We start from the raw sequence: 12,090 nt of genomic DNA, 5'->3' as shown, positions 1-12,090 counted from the left end.
TCAAAACAACAACAATAGAGATAATTGTAGATTTTCTTGCTTCTAAGATAGCAATTCAAGGCACACAAGTTGGTAATTACTTAAAGAGAAATTACACTGATAATAATACAAAATTGACACTCACAAAACCACTGAGCCTGGACTTAGATATAAATGACTTGTCATCCGAGCAAGAGAAAAACTAGAGTGCACAGTCAGTAGTTAGACACACACACACACACACACAAATGATTGAAATCTTGTCCGGCCATATTGTATTGTAAGCTCCTTTCAGTTCCAGTATTATTCAGAAATGAAAGAAACGAGCCTTTGTGAAGCCCAGAATTTCATATAATCATTTTCATTCTTATTTTTTAGCTTATATAACTTTCATTTTAAAAATAAAATAGTATTTGCTGCTTATGGATGTCTAGCAAGAAGATAGTCGGCATGAAATTCCTGAATTTTTTAGATGAGGATTGATTCTTTGGATTATTCAGATTACTGTCCTCATCTTATTTGTTATTTTCATGTTTCAATCGATATAAACTTCGACCTTCTTCAGGTGTATCTTGTCAAACTTAGGACTATTTCTCTTGAATTCTGGAATCTGCAGGAAATTTTAAATGGAACACTTTATTTAATCCAAAGGAGTAGCATGCCCCACAAAAATCTGTGGCATAACAGATAAAGTACTAAGTAATAATCAGTTCTAAGTGACACCCTGGGGGTTGGAGGTTCAATATTCAATGCAGGCGATACTAAGAATATAATTGCGAATTACTTAAGATTTCTACCCAATTATGGCTGACAAAACGAGAACATGCTACCCTCGTGGATTAAATAAAAAGTTATTTTCAAACTTTCGTACAAATTCCTAAGCTCAGCAGAAATATTCTCCGTTTCAACAAGATACAAAAGAAGAGGGTTGGATGTTACATCAATCGAAATGGTGTGAAAATAACACTCAAGATCAAACCAGTAGGCAGAATAATCCAAATTGCATTCACCCATGATATTATAAAACTTTCTAAAAGAAAAAGAATGCCACCATTGGATTTCTTTGAAAATTAAGACTCTGGCAAAGTTGTTTGCGCTTGGTATAGAGTCATTTTAAATTGCAACCACAACAGAAAGGCAGAGAAACTATAGTATAGATTTCTTTTTGTTTCTGGAATTTAGTTTTGATTTTGTTTAAAATATATTAACCTCTTTTGGATTATTTAGATTTGCTGCCAAACTCATAGGAAAGATTTTAAGAGTCAACACTGAGGGAAAATCTGAAGTATACAGCAATATTTTGAAAATTATTTGCGTTATTCAAACTACTGTTCTCATCTTGCGTGTTATTCTCACATTTTGTGGGCAATATTAAAAATACAATTGTGAATTACTTGAAAGCTTCTAGCCAGTCATGGCTGATGGAACAAGAGCATGCTACCCCCGTCGATTAAATAAACGGTTCCATTCAAAATTGCATACAGGTAACCATGTCGAGGGGGGGGGGCGTACAATCCTGCTTCACGGGACCAATTAATGTAATCAGGCCGTCACCAGACCTGAAACACAGGAGCTAATCCTAAGTTGCCACACTTTTACCTTTGTCTAGTGATGGATTCTTCAAATTGTGACCAGATACTCACTGGTCACTGGAAATCATCGCTCAGAGCTAGAGCCCAAAAGTTTGTGTGCACTCTCTTGGAGGTTAACAAGCGAGTCTCTCCTATTTGCCAAACAAAATGTTTTATGGAAACCCTAAATTTGACCCCCATCTCTTTGAGATGGGCATTTCTTCCTCTATCGTTTGGAGATTATCCCTTCTCCTTTATTCTCTTTTCCTCTCTCCCTTTGTTTGTTTCCAAATAAATCTATTTTTCCCACTTTTCTTTCTTTCCCCTCTAAACTCCTTTTCTTTCTTTTTCTAATCCATATCTCTCGTTAATTCTCTTTCCTTCTCTCACTCTTTCTCATGAGGTCTTTTCATCTCCTTTCTCTTAACAGAATAATTTGATTATATACCTTTTCAGGTGGTTTTTTCGCTTGACATAAACACACAGCTTATTTTCAAGATTCCGTGTATGTCAATCCAGGCACTATGTCTTCCTAATGTCTATTTTACTTTGAGAAATTAATTTTTCTCCACAATATCTCAACAAAAACATATTCTATCATTTCTCTGAGTATATGACATTTTTGGGCAAGTGTCAACACACTCAACCATAACTAACTCTTAGCCGATAAGTAAGGGAATTTGGTGCTGCCTGGTGCATAAAAATAGTGTTATACCAAGTTTAACAAAATACACCTGAAGTTGAGGATTAAATCAAATGAGACGTTATGAGAATAACATGCAAGATGAGAACAGTAGTCCAAATCGTACGAATTATCATTCAACATTTCAAAACTTCAGAAACATAACTATTGAAATGCCACTGAAAGCATAATCAGTGATTGCTTTTCAAAATGGACAAGGTCAACAATGTGTATGTTTAACAGCTTGCTCTCTCCAGTTATCTACCCAGACGCTGCACTCTGAGTACAACTCTGTGAATGCTAATGATTAATATTTCAGTGATTAATTGTATACAATTAGTTCAACACATGTTGCTATATTTACCCGTCATTTAAGGTTAAATTGTGGCTTCTTACTTTTCCTAACAATGATATTACTGTGTCATGATATACAGTGGGTTTGATATGGAATAACATTGAAACACTGGTTCTGATTATATCACCGAAGTTAAGCAACATTGAGTCTGAAATAATACCAGATGGGTGACCATGTGAGAATACTAGGCACTGCTTGAATTCAAGTAAGTGGGTATGTATAATATCTCAAAAAAATGAATGTTCCTGTTTTATAGTTCTAGGTCATCCTTGGGCAAGGTGGTAGCACCTGTTGGCCTTCCTCTGAGATTCTGGAGGGTTACCATAAAAGTGGGTAGATGGAATGCCTTAGCTTTGATGAAGGCTCTATTGAAAAAGCAAACAAAACATATGTAATCTTCTAGTGATGGTGTTATAAACAAAACACGTGCTTCCTATTTGTTATGCGTCAGGAAGTAGTAAGGCTTAGAAAACTGTCATGAGAAGTGCACAATGACATGAGCAATCATATCTAATAGGAGATAGTGAGGCATAAAAAGATTTGATAGAATTTGAAGTCTGCACAGTTGATGCCATAGACAACAATGGCCATTCATTTACCTAGCAAATCTGATTAAGACATCATCATCCTATTCACTTTGACATCTGTCTTATTACATGCTGGCATATGTTGGACGACTTTAAGAAATTAACCTCCAAACTAACCTATCTCTGGCCAGGTCTTTATTTATCCCTCTTTCTCTTAAGTCCAATTTTATCACTTTGTCTCATGTTTTTCTTGGCCTTCCTCTGTAAACTGGACCTGCTACCTTAACTGTTCTACATCTTCTAACCCATGATTCCTCATCTATTCTTTCTATGTGACCGTACCATCAAAGTTTCCTGTCTGCAGACATCTCCCTATACTGTTCATAATTAACTTTCCTCTGAGATCATCAGATCTAAGCGTGCTTTAAGACTTATATTACACATTCATTGTATCATTTTCATATCATTTCTCTCCATGCAACACATGTCCTCAACCCTCACTGAGCATCACATATCGTTCATATGCTGAATAAGCTTTTGACGGTAATGATTAGTAATGTCACAAGTTCTCTGCTCCCGAAATATATTTCTCGATTAGGAAAGAAAAATAGCTCAAAGTTTTTTATTTTTTATTCGTTGACAATAAGCTTTCGGATTGAAGATAAATATTTTTTTAAGTATCCGTCATAGTTAAAAATGTCATTGATTATTGTTGGGTAAAGTAGTTAAATCTAATTTTATTTTAATGAATGAAATCTGAAGAATTCAATTTTTGTTAAAAAGTTATATGTGATAAAAAAAAATGGACTACCGAGTTGATGGACTCAAAATCTTTAAAAATCCATCCAACTCGGAAAGCAATGAATTTCACCTTTCGCTAAAAATTACTGTTCATGTTAAAACTAGATTTCTACAGATCAAAATTAAGCATGGTCAGTACTTAGATGAATGACCATTTCAGAATACTCTAGTTATGGATTAAATAGCAGGGTAGATAAGACTCTCAATCCTTGGTAGAGTAAATAGTCTAAAAAGAAGAATCTGAAATAACATCCAGTGCTACTTCCAATTGTTTCTGCCTATCACTCGACTTAAACCATGCTGAATCAGAAGTGTGTGCAGTTAGAGATTATGCAAACCTTGCTTTAAAAACTTCACATTATGCAAACCACTGCTGTAAATTGGTAGCTCAAATGCTCGGATCCAACCACCGAAATTTTTATAACAGTTGATAAATGATGGAATATATTCAAAGCAAAAAAATAAAAACCTTAATGCCACATCTAGTATATAAAGGATAGTTGTCTGTATGTGGAACTAAAAGTAAAAACTACACAAGACACACCTACAAAACTGATTATTCTTTTTCAGCATTACCTCAAAATATAAACACATTTTTGCAGGATTCATTCTTTTAAGAATCGCCAAAAACAGAATTAGTCAGGGAAGGGGAGGGGGTTGACATTTAGAGCCATTTTTTATGTTGTTATATAGTAAATTGTTAATCTTTATCAAGTTGACAGATAAAGCAAGAGAAGAGATGATAATGAGCAGGGTACAGAGAGAGAGGGGGGATAATAGAGAAAGGAATAGAGAGAGGAAGCGATGGGAGGAGAGAGGGAATGGAAAAGTATATATAGAGACATGAAGAGAGAGTCAGAGAAAATTTTAAAGATGCCACAAAAAATGTTTAATTCTTCTATTTTGCTGTCCATGACCTCAGGCAACACCAGGTAACCATGCTAGTTTAAAATAAAAGAAAATTAAAAATCGTCCCAATTTTTATTTGTCTTTAAAGTCAGACAATTTCCAGATAGATTCCTAAAACAAAGAAGTTGTTTCGGTTCCAAGCATCCTTTCATAAATGATCTATTTTGTCTTTTGCGACAGGCCAACAACCATATCAAATACCAATTGCTTTATTCCAAAACGTATAAAAGACAATGCATGACCCATTTGGTCACACACTAATTGGTTGCTGTAATTGGACATTATTATATTAGAATTCATCTTTGGTATTTTTAGCATTTCACAAAATGTCTCTGATGAGAAGATTTTAGGTGAATATGCACTTTTAAAAATAATCCAACATTACTTTTTATTCAGGTTGCAGCGTTTCTCAACACCTAAGCGTACATGAATATTTAAAAAGGTTTACATTTAAATGTTAAGAGAATCTCTATCTGGCATTGCCTGATAACAAATGAGAACTGAACTCCTCTTTCCAGCCCTGAACCATACATTACTATTTTTTAATAAAATCCTGTAATTCTCAAGTTTTACTTTTCTTCTTTATTTATGTCATTTATTTATATCTTCTTTACAGTGCTGCTACTACTTTAATCTTTTCCCTTTCTTATTTACATCATTCTTGTACTTCATTCCTCTCCTCCCACCACTCCTCTTCCTCCTTCTAGTCCTCTTTTCTCCCCATTTAGTCTTCCTCTAAAAGATCAAATCTGTAAAGAAGCAAGATCACACAACAAAAGTTACACTCACCATAGCCGGGTTGAAATGGCTTCCTCCAAAGGAGAAAGTTTCCAGAGAATATCAAATTCACAAGCGATCCTCAGTCGGCTGTATATTCCTGCCAGGGAAGATGACAGTATTAAGTTTTTATAGTTCTGCCAGAGAGGTGTCGATGTCCTCCTACATATAGTGCCTGGTATTCCCAAATAGTCACTCATCTGCTACTGATCCGGCTCAATGTTGCTTAACTTTGGCGACTTAATAAGAACCAGAGTATCAACACGATTAGGATAATCTTTATATATCAATGAGATTAAAGTTTAAATAAAAAAAAACAAATATGAATATATTACAATGATTTTATTCAGCTTGTTAAATGTGAAACCTGTGGTGTCTTTGTCTGATTTCTCACGATTTGCATATGTGATAACAGATTGTCATTTTTCTCAGCAGTTGAGTGTTGTCTCCTTTGCTTTTTTATATTGTTTATTGAAGAACGGATGGTTTGGTTAATTGGTTTTGTTTTACGGCATGTCAACCTTTTTTGAGTTATTTAATGTCAAATCCAATAATTTTAGAAAAGGTTTTTATGCTTCAAGTTCTTTATATTTTCAAATATTTATTCTTGGTGTTTGGTTTGGCTATTTTATGACATAACCACTTTTTTTGGTTATTTAATAGCAAATATGTTTTTGTTAATAGATTTATGCTTCAACTTCCTTTGTATCTTCAACTATTTATTTATAATATTTAGTTTTGATTGTTTTGTGGAGGAAAATTGCTGTTTTTGTTTTTGACTTTGTGGAACATGATTGAGTTTTGCAAAGGGGGATAAACAAACACAATAACATCAATGTTTGATACATTTCAGACAGGAAGCCAATATCTTCAAACAGAGAGTAAATTTTGCATGGTTGTAATGTGCAACAAGTAGGAGCGCATTCATTAAAAATATACGTTATCCACAAACAATACTGTTTTGGTGTATCTCATCAGTGCAGTTAGAAAAGCAACTACCTTAAGCAGTGAATTCTTGTTACATTACATTTTAAAACGGCACTAGTCTGTGTCACGCGGATAGCGGTTACACACACACGTGACACAGTTACAAATAACAACAAAACCAGGAGCGATGCGGCACATTTTTTAATGTTATTTAGGGTTGAGTAATTCCCATGAATAAAAAATAGAAATTTACAATAAAACTTATAAATCTTTTTAAGCTAATCTGATTTTAGTTTTAGTTTTCTTGTTTTACGGGATATTAACTCTTTTCATGCTATTTAATGGCAACTCCAGTTATTTTTGAAAACGTTTTTGTGCTTGAAAGGTCTTTATATCTTTAAATATTTATTCATGGTGTTTGGTTTGGTTGTTTTGTAGAGGTAATTATTGCTTTCTTTTTGACTTTGCAGAACATGACTGAGTTTTTCAAAAGGAACGGAAAAAACAATATCAATTGATGAATTTTAGGTAAGGAAGCCAGTATCTTCAAACAGACATATTTGGTCACACCAGTTAAACTAATCTGTGACATTCATGTCGTATTAATGTATTAATAGGTATTGACCAATATTTTAAGCTGTTAATCACTAGAAGAATTGAGAAAAATAAGTTTGATATTTATTGAAATACTAGCGCTTACCCATGATTTAATACACATGCACACATATATGCATGTTGTGATATTTTGTGGCATACTGAAGAGGATGCTGCATCACACAGATTCACTGTGGCAGAGTAATTGGGTATCACTGGCTTAGAGCCACAAAGAGATGACAAAGTTGAAATACAGGTTTTTTTCCAAGAGTCGTAACTATAGCAACCGTCAACTCATAAACAAATAAAACAATAAAATGGTAATCAGTTTTTTTGTTAATGAAAAATTCAATCATCAATATAAAAAAATCTATAACTTGTTAATATACGATGCATTTCTGATGTTATTATTCAATACAAATATTGTGATATCATTTGCAGTTCTTTAGTTTATGATGTCTTGGTGATATATAGTTGAATTTTCATTGAATATTTTTTATTATTTCACTTCTATAAGCATTTAGGATACATGATCACAAATATTGTGCCATCGCTTGTAGTATTTGCTCAATAAATTATCAAAATTACAATCTAAAATTTTCCATATTATGCAGGGGCAGATGTATAATAGTGACACACTAGTAAAATGCAGATAGTCAGAACCAGAAAATACTTGAAAGCAACCAAAAATGCCATGGGAAAAACTGTATAAAAATAGAACTGAAGTTATGAGTTTCGTAAAATATTAATTTTGTGGCTTTAGAAGGTAAATGGTTATAATTTAGAAATTTTAGCAGTTAATGGGAACATGCTTTCTTGGGAACCTCTCCATAAAATAAATATTACCAATTCTCATGCTTTTAAACCTAAAAGTACTTAAGCAGAAACATCTCATATATATATATATATATATATATATATATATATTAGCAAAAGTACCCGTCGTTGACTGGGTTCAAAAACAGCCTACAGAAAATGGACTGACTTATGAAAGTATGATAGGTTATAAAAAGAAGGGTTGTAAATTTGGGGTATGAAAACCAAAGCAAAATATGATGAAAGTAAAAATAAAATAGATAAACCCCATAATTTATTATACCATACCTGTTCACACTGAAACATTTATCACAATATTCTGTGGATCTATATTAAAAACCTTGTTAAACTTTGTGAAATAGTTACATTCTATGGAGGTCAGGTGCGAACAAACACCCCATAATTTTATTATACCATATTTCTTCAAACTGAAACATAATTATCAAAGTATACTTACGCAGATAGATATGAAAAGTCTTTATTAAAGTTTGTGCCTATTTCCATTCTATGGAGGCCAGGCGCGAATGCAGACCCCACAATTTTATTATACCATCCCTATTTAAGTTAAAACATACTTATCAAAGTATTATTATGTACATCTATATCAAAAACACTTATAAACGTTTTTTTTTTATTTTTTACATTTTTTATTTCCATACTTTGTGGACCAGGCGCGAACGCAGACCCCACAATTTAAATGAACCACCGTTCTGCCAGATCAAACATACCCATTCCTGTGTCTCGATACATCTTCTATCATTATATGTAATCAGTTTTTTAAAATAGTCAACCATATAGGAGCCTATTCGTGACCGGGCACACACACACAGGCATTCAGCTTTATATTATAGATATATGAGGGGGGGGGCATGTCGGAGTGATTTTAGAAATTTTCTAACTTTTAAAACAATATGAAAAAAAAAACGAAATTTTTAGTCACAGGTCATTCGTTGGCAAACTCCCTTGTATATAAGTCAATCTCTTGCAATCACTGTATTAATTCGTTTTCAAGAGTTTATATTAGTCTTATTATTGTAGGGATCAGCAGTTTACCATGAAACGTTACATTCAAGTGTGTAAATGTTCTATTTAAAAAAATTTTTTTGTGTATGTGTGTGTGTAATAATTCCCGTTTTTTTATCGCTAGTTTTCTTAAATATCTATTATCTATATATATATATATATATATATATATATATATATATATAAGAAATTGTATTTATGTATTTATTTTCTAAAAAAAAAAAAAAAAATATTTTAATAATATAGCAGCATAAGACATTTCCCACATTTTTTTTTTTTTTTTTTTAATTCAATGACTTATTTCGGGTAGGTGCCTATAAACTCTGTAAGTGTTTTTTATTCTTATGTTTCTGCAAACTTTAAATATTAACATTTCCTTGTATCAACATATTTTTTTATCAAATCCTTTTTCATTTCAAGGAAAAAATAAACTTTCTAACTGTTTCTGATGAGTTGCATTGTGGGTTTCCACTAATCAATGAAATACGTGTAAGGCGTGCTTCATAAACAATATGATTGTGAATAAAATACATCTTTTGGTTTTGTAATGTTCACACACAAGACCAAAAACAAAAAAAAACTAAAAAAAATTAATCTTTTTGTTTGCGATATTCTTCCTCCTCTATCTCTGTTGATATTCCCATTTGTTTATAATGGATTGTAATTCTTTTATCCTTTCCTGTATTACTTCTCACCATTAATAAACAGAGAATAAATGGGAAATCAAACTGAACAAGAATAAATAAAAGAGATTGATCATTTGGTAAACTAATCGCAAATTCCAAATAATAAACAATGAATTTTTTTTCAAACATAACTCATTCCTAAAATTGTGAAATATATTTGTATGTAGGTAGTCAGATTTAAAGATATAGGAAGAAAGCTTTAGAGAAATTAACGTTGATTACCCCAGCTTTCACTCTTACTTATCAATGTACATATCTATAAAAGTGAAATTGTGTGTGTGTCCGTTTGTCTGTATACATTTCCCTACCAAATTACTCTGTCAATTTTCAGTCTACAGACTCGAGATTTGAGAAAATTTTTTTAATCAGTTTTCAGCCAGAATTTTGGCTGTGAAGGGGTCTAAGTTCAACGATTTGACCTTTGAAATCTCTACCAAACTCCTCTGCCAATTTTGGGTCTAAACATTTGACATTTTAGATGTAGCTTACTTGGACATGGATCAAAAACCCAAATTAGATTAGAGCCTAAAACAATAAATGTTAAGGGATCAAAATTGGGGTCAAATTTTAAAAAAACTTTGACCTCTGAGGTCTCTACCAAATTACTCAGCCAATTTTTTGTCTAAACATTTGAAATTTTACATAAAATGAATTCAGACATAGGACAAGCTTTTTAATCGGTTTTTGGCCAAAATTGCCAATGGTTTACTTCTACTTGTGCAGCTGCCATTGCTCAAAGGCAGCATGCGTATCGCAGATTCAACCTACATAAATCCAGTTCAAACAGACAGAAGTATATAGAAGCTAGAAGTAACTGTAAGAGAGAAATAGCAACAGCTAAAACAGAATACACTGAAACCACCAGAAAACGCACTGAAACACAGACATTAGGAACTCGTGATTTCTGGAAAATCTACAACAATGTAGTAAACAATGAGCAATCAACAATTCCGCCATTATCCAATATTCATGAGGTTGTTTGCACGGTAACCGAGAAAGCTAACATGCTTGCCCATCAGTTTGCCTCAAACTCTACTTTGGACTCAGCAAACCAGTGGACAGAAACCACACTAGATGATCTGAAAATCACCTCTTCTCAAGTACATGGTATCATAAAAAACTTAGACACTTCAAAAGCATGTGGACCTGACCTCATCCCAGCCATATTATTAAAAAAAAATGCTCCACTGAGGTTGCTCCAGTTCTCTCCAAACTTTTTAACAAATGCCTTAACGAATCTTGCATTCCTGAATGCTGGAAAATCGCTTTTGTGGTACCAGTTTTCAAGAATTCTGGCGAAAGAACTGGCCCATTAAATTATCGCCCCATTAGTCTCCTCCCGCTTTTTGCCAAAATATTTGAGTCCTTAATTAATCAAGCTCTAGTCCATCACCTTACAGATGATATCCTAACTGTAATCTCTGAACATAAATACCATTCACTAGACAAAACAGGGGAAGGTAGAGTGGTAGCCCTTGATATATCTAAGGCTTTTGACGGGATATGGCACAATGGTCTTCTAAGGAAAATTAGATCATATGGTATCACTGGTAGAATACATAATGTAATTAAATCCTTCTTAAGTAAGAGAAAAATACAGGTTGTCCTCGACAGTCGTACATCTAAACAATATGATATAAATGCGGGAGTACCTCAGGAGTCTATCCTTGGACTTTTATTATTTCTGATATTCATAAATGACCTTCCTGATAAAATTGTTTCAGAGATTGGTATATTTGCTGATGACACCACTCTCTAGAACAGGCACGAGAGGAAAACAAATGAACACATATCTAAGAAAATAGCAGAAACACTAGAGGATGACCTCCAATCTGTAGTGGAATGGTGACAAAAATAGATGGTCACATTCAATGCCGTCAAGACGAAGCTTGTTTCCTTCAATAATTACAAGAAACCTTCTTTACCACCAATAGCAATGGCCAAGAACACATTACCAAAAAGTACTTCCTTTAAACTGCTCAACCTAATGTTTACAGGGAACATGAACTGGAATCGGTACATTGAGAGCATTGCCAAGGCGCCTGCAAAGAAGGTGGCCTCTCTTTACTGTGCTAGAAAAATACTTATGCCTGAAAGTATCCTGTACTTCTATAAGGCCACCATTCGCCCATGTATGGAGTATTATTGTCACATTTGGGCTACTTGTCTCACTCCTGGACAGGGCTCAAAAGAGAGTCGCCAACCTGATAGGTCCTGAACTGTCATCTAGGCTCCAGTCTCTGTCCCATCGACAAAATGTTGTATCCCTCTGCCTGTTCTACAAGTACTTTAATGGTGAATGCTCTGACGAACTATAAGCACTTGTGCCCCTTGACATGAATACCCTAACAAACCTGACAAGTAGCTAAATCCCACCCCTTCACAGTAGAGATCCCTAGGTGTAAGAAGGCCTTCTACTGCAATAGTTTCTTCCCCAGAACTG

At 33.6% G+C, this 12,090-nt stretch overlaps 1 protein-coding gene across 14 annotated transcripts in view; it reads right to left on the bottom strand.

Annotated features, from left to right (window-relative positions):
* Positions 1-12,090, bottom strand: part of LOC145270082 (orphan steroid hormone receptor 2-like) — a 428,823-nt gene that overhangs the window by 372,328 nt on the left and 44,405 nt on the right. Inside the window, exon 1 of one of the 14 annotated variants that reach the window (XM_080126906.1) lies at positions 5,614-5,712. The exons of the other annotated variants lie outside the window; for them this stretch is intronic. The gene's annotated coding sequence lies outside the window, so the exon portion shown is untranslated. Of the gene's footprint in view, positions 1-5,613; positions 5,713-12,090 lie in introns of those variants that run through there. 14 annotated transcript variants of the gene reach the window in all.

Source organism: Euprymna scolopes, chromosome 1, assembly GCF_053919585.1.
Source record: "Euprymna scolopes isolate OS-2025 chromosome 1, ASM5391958v1, whole genome shotgun sequence".
Classification (NCBI taxonomy): Eukaryota; Metazoa; Mollusca; class Cephalopoda; order Sepiida; family Sepiolidae; genus Euprymna; species Euprymna scolopes.
The sequence above is the reverse complement of the archived record's forward strand: the minus strand, read 5'-3'. Positions and strand labels throughout refer to the sequence as shown.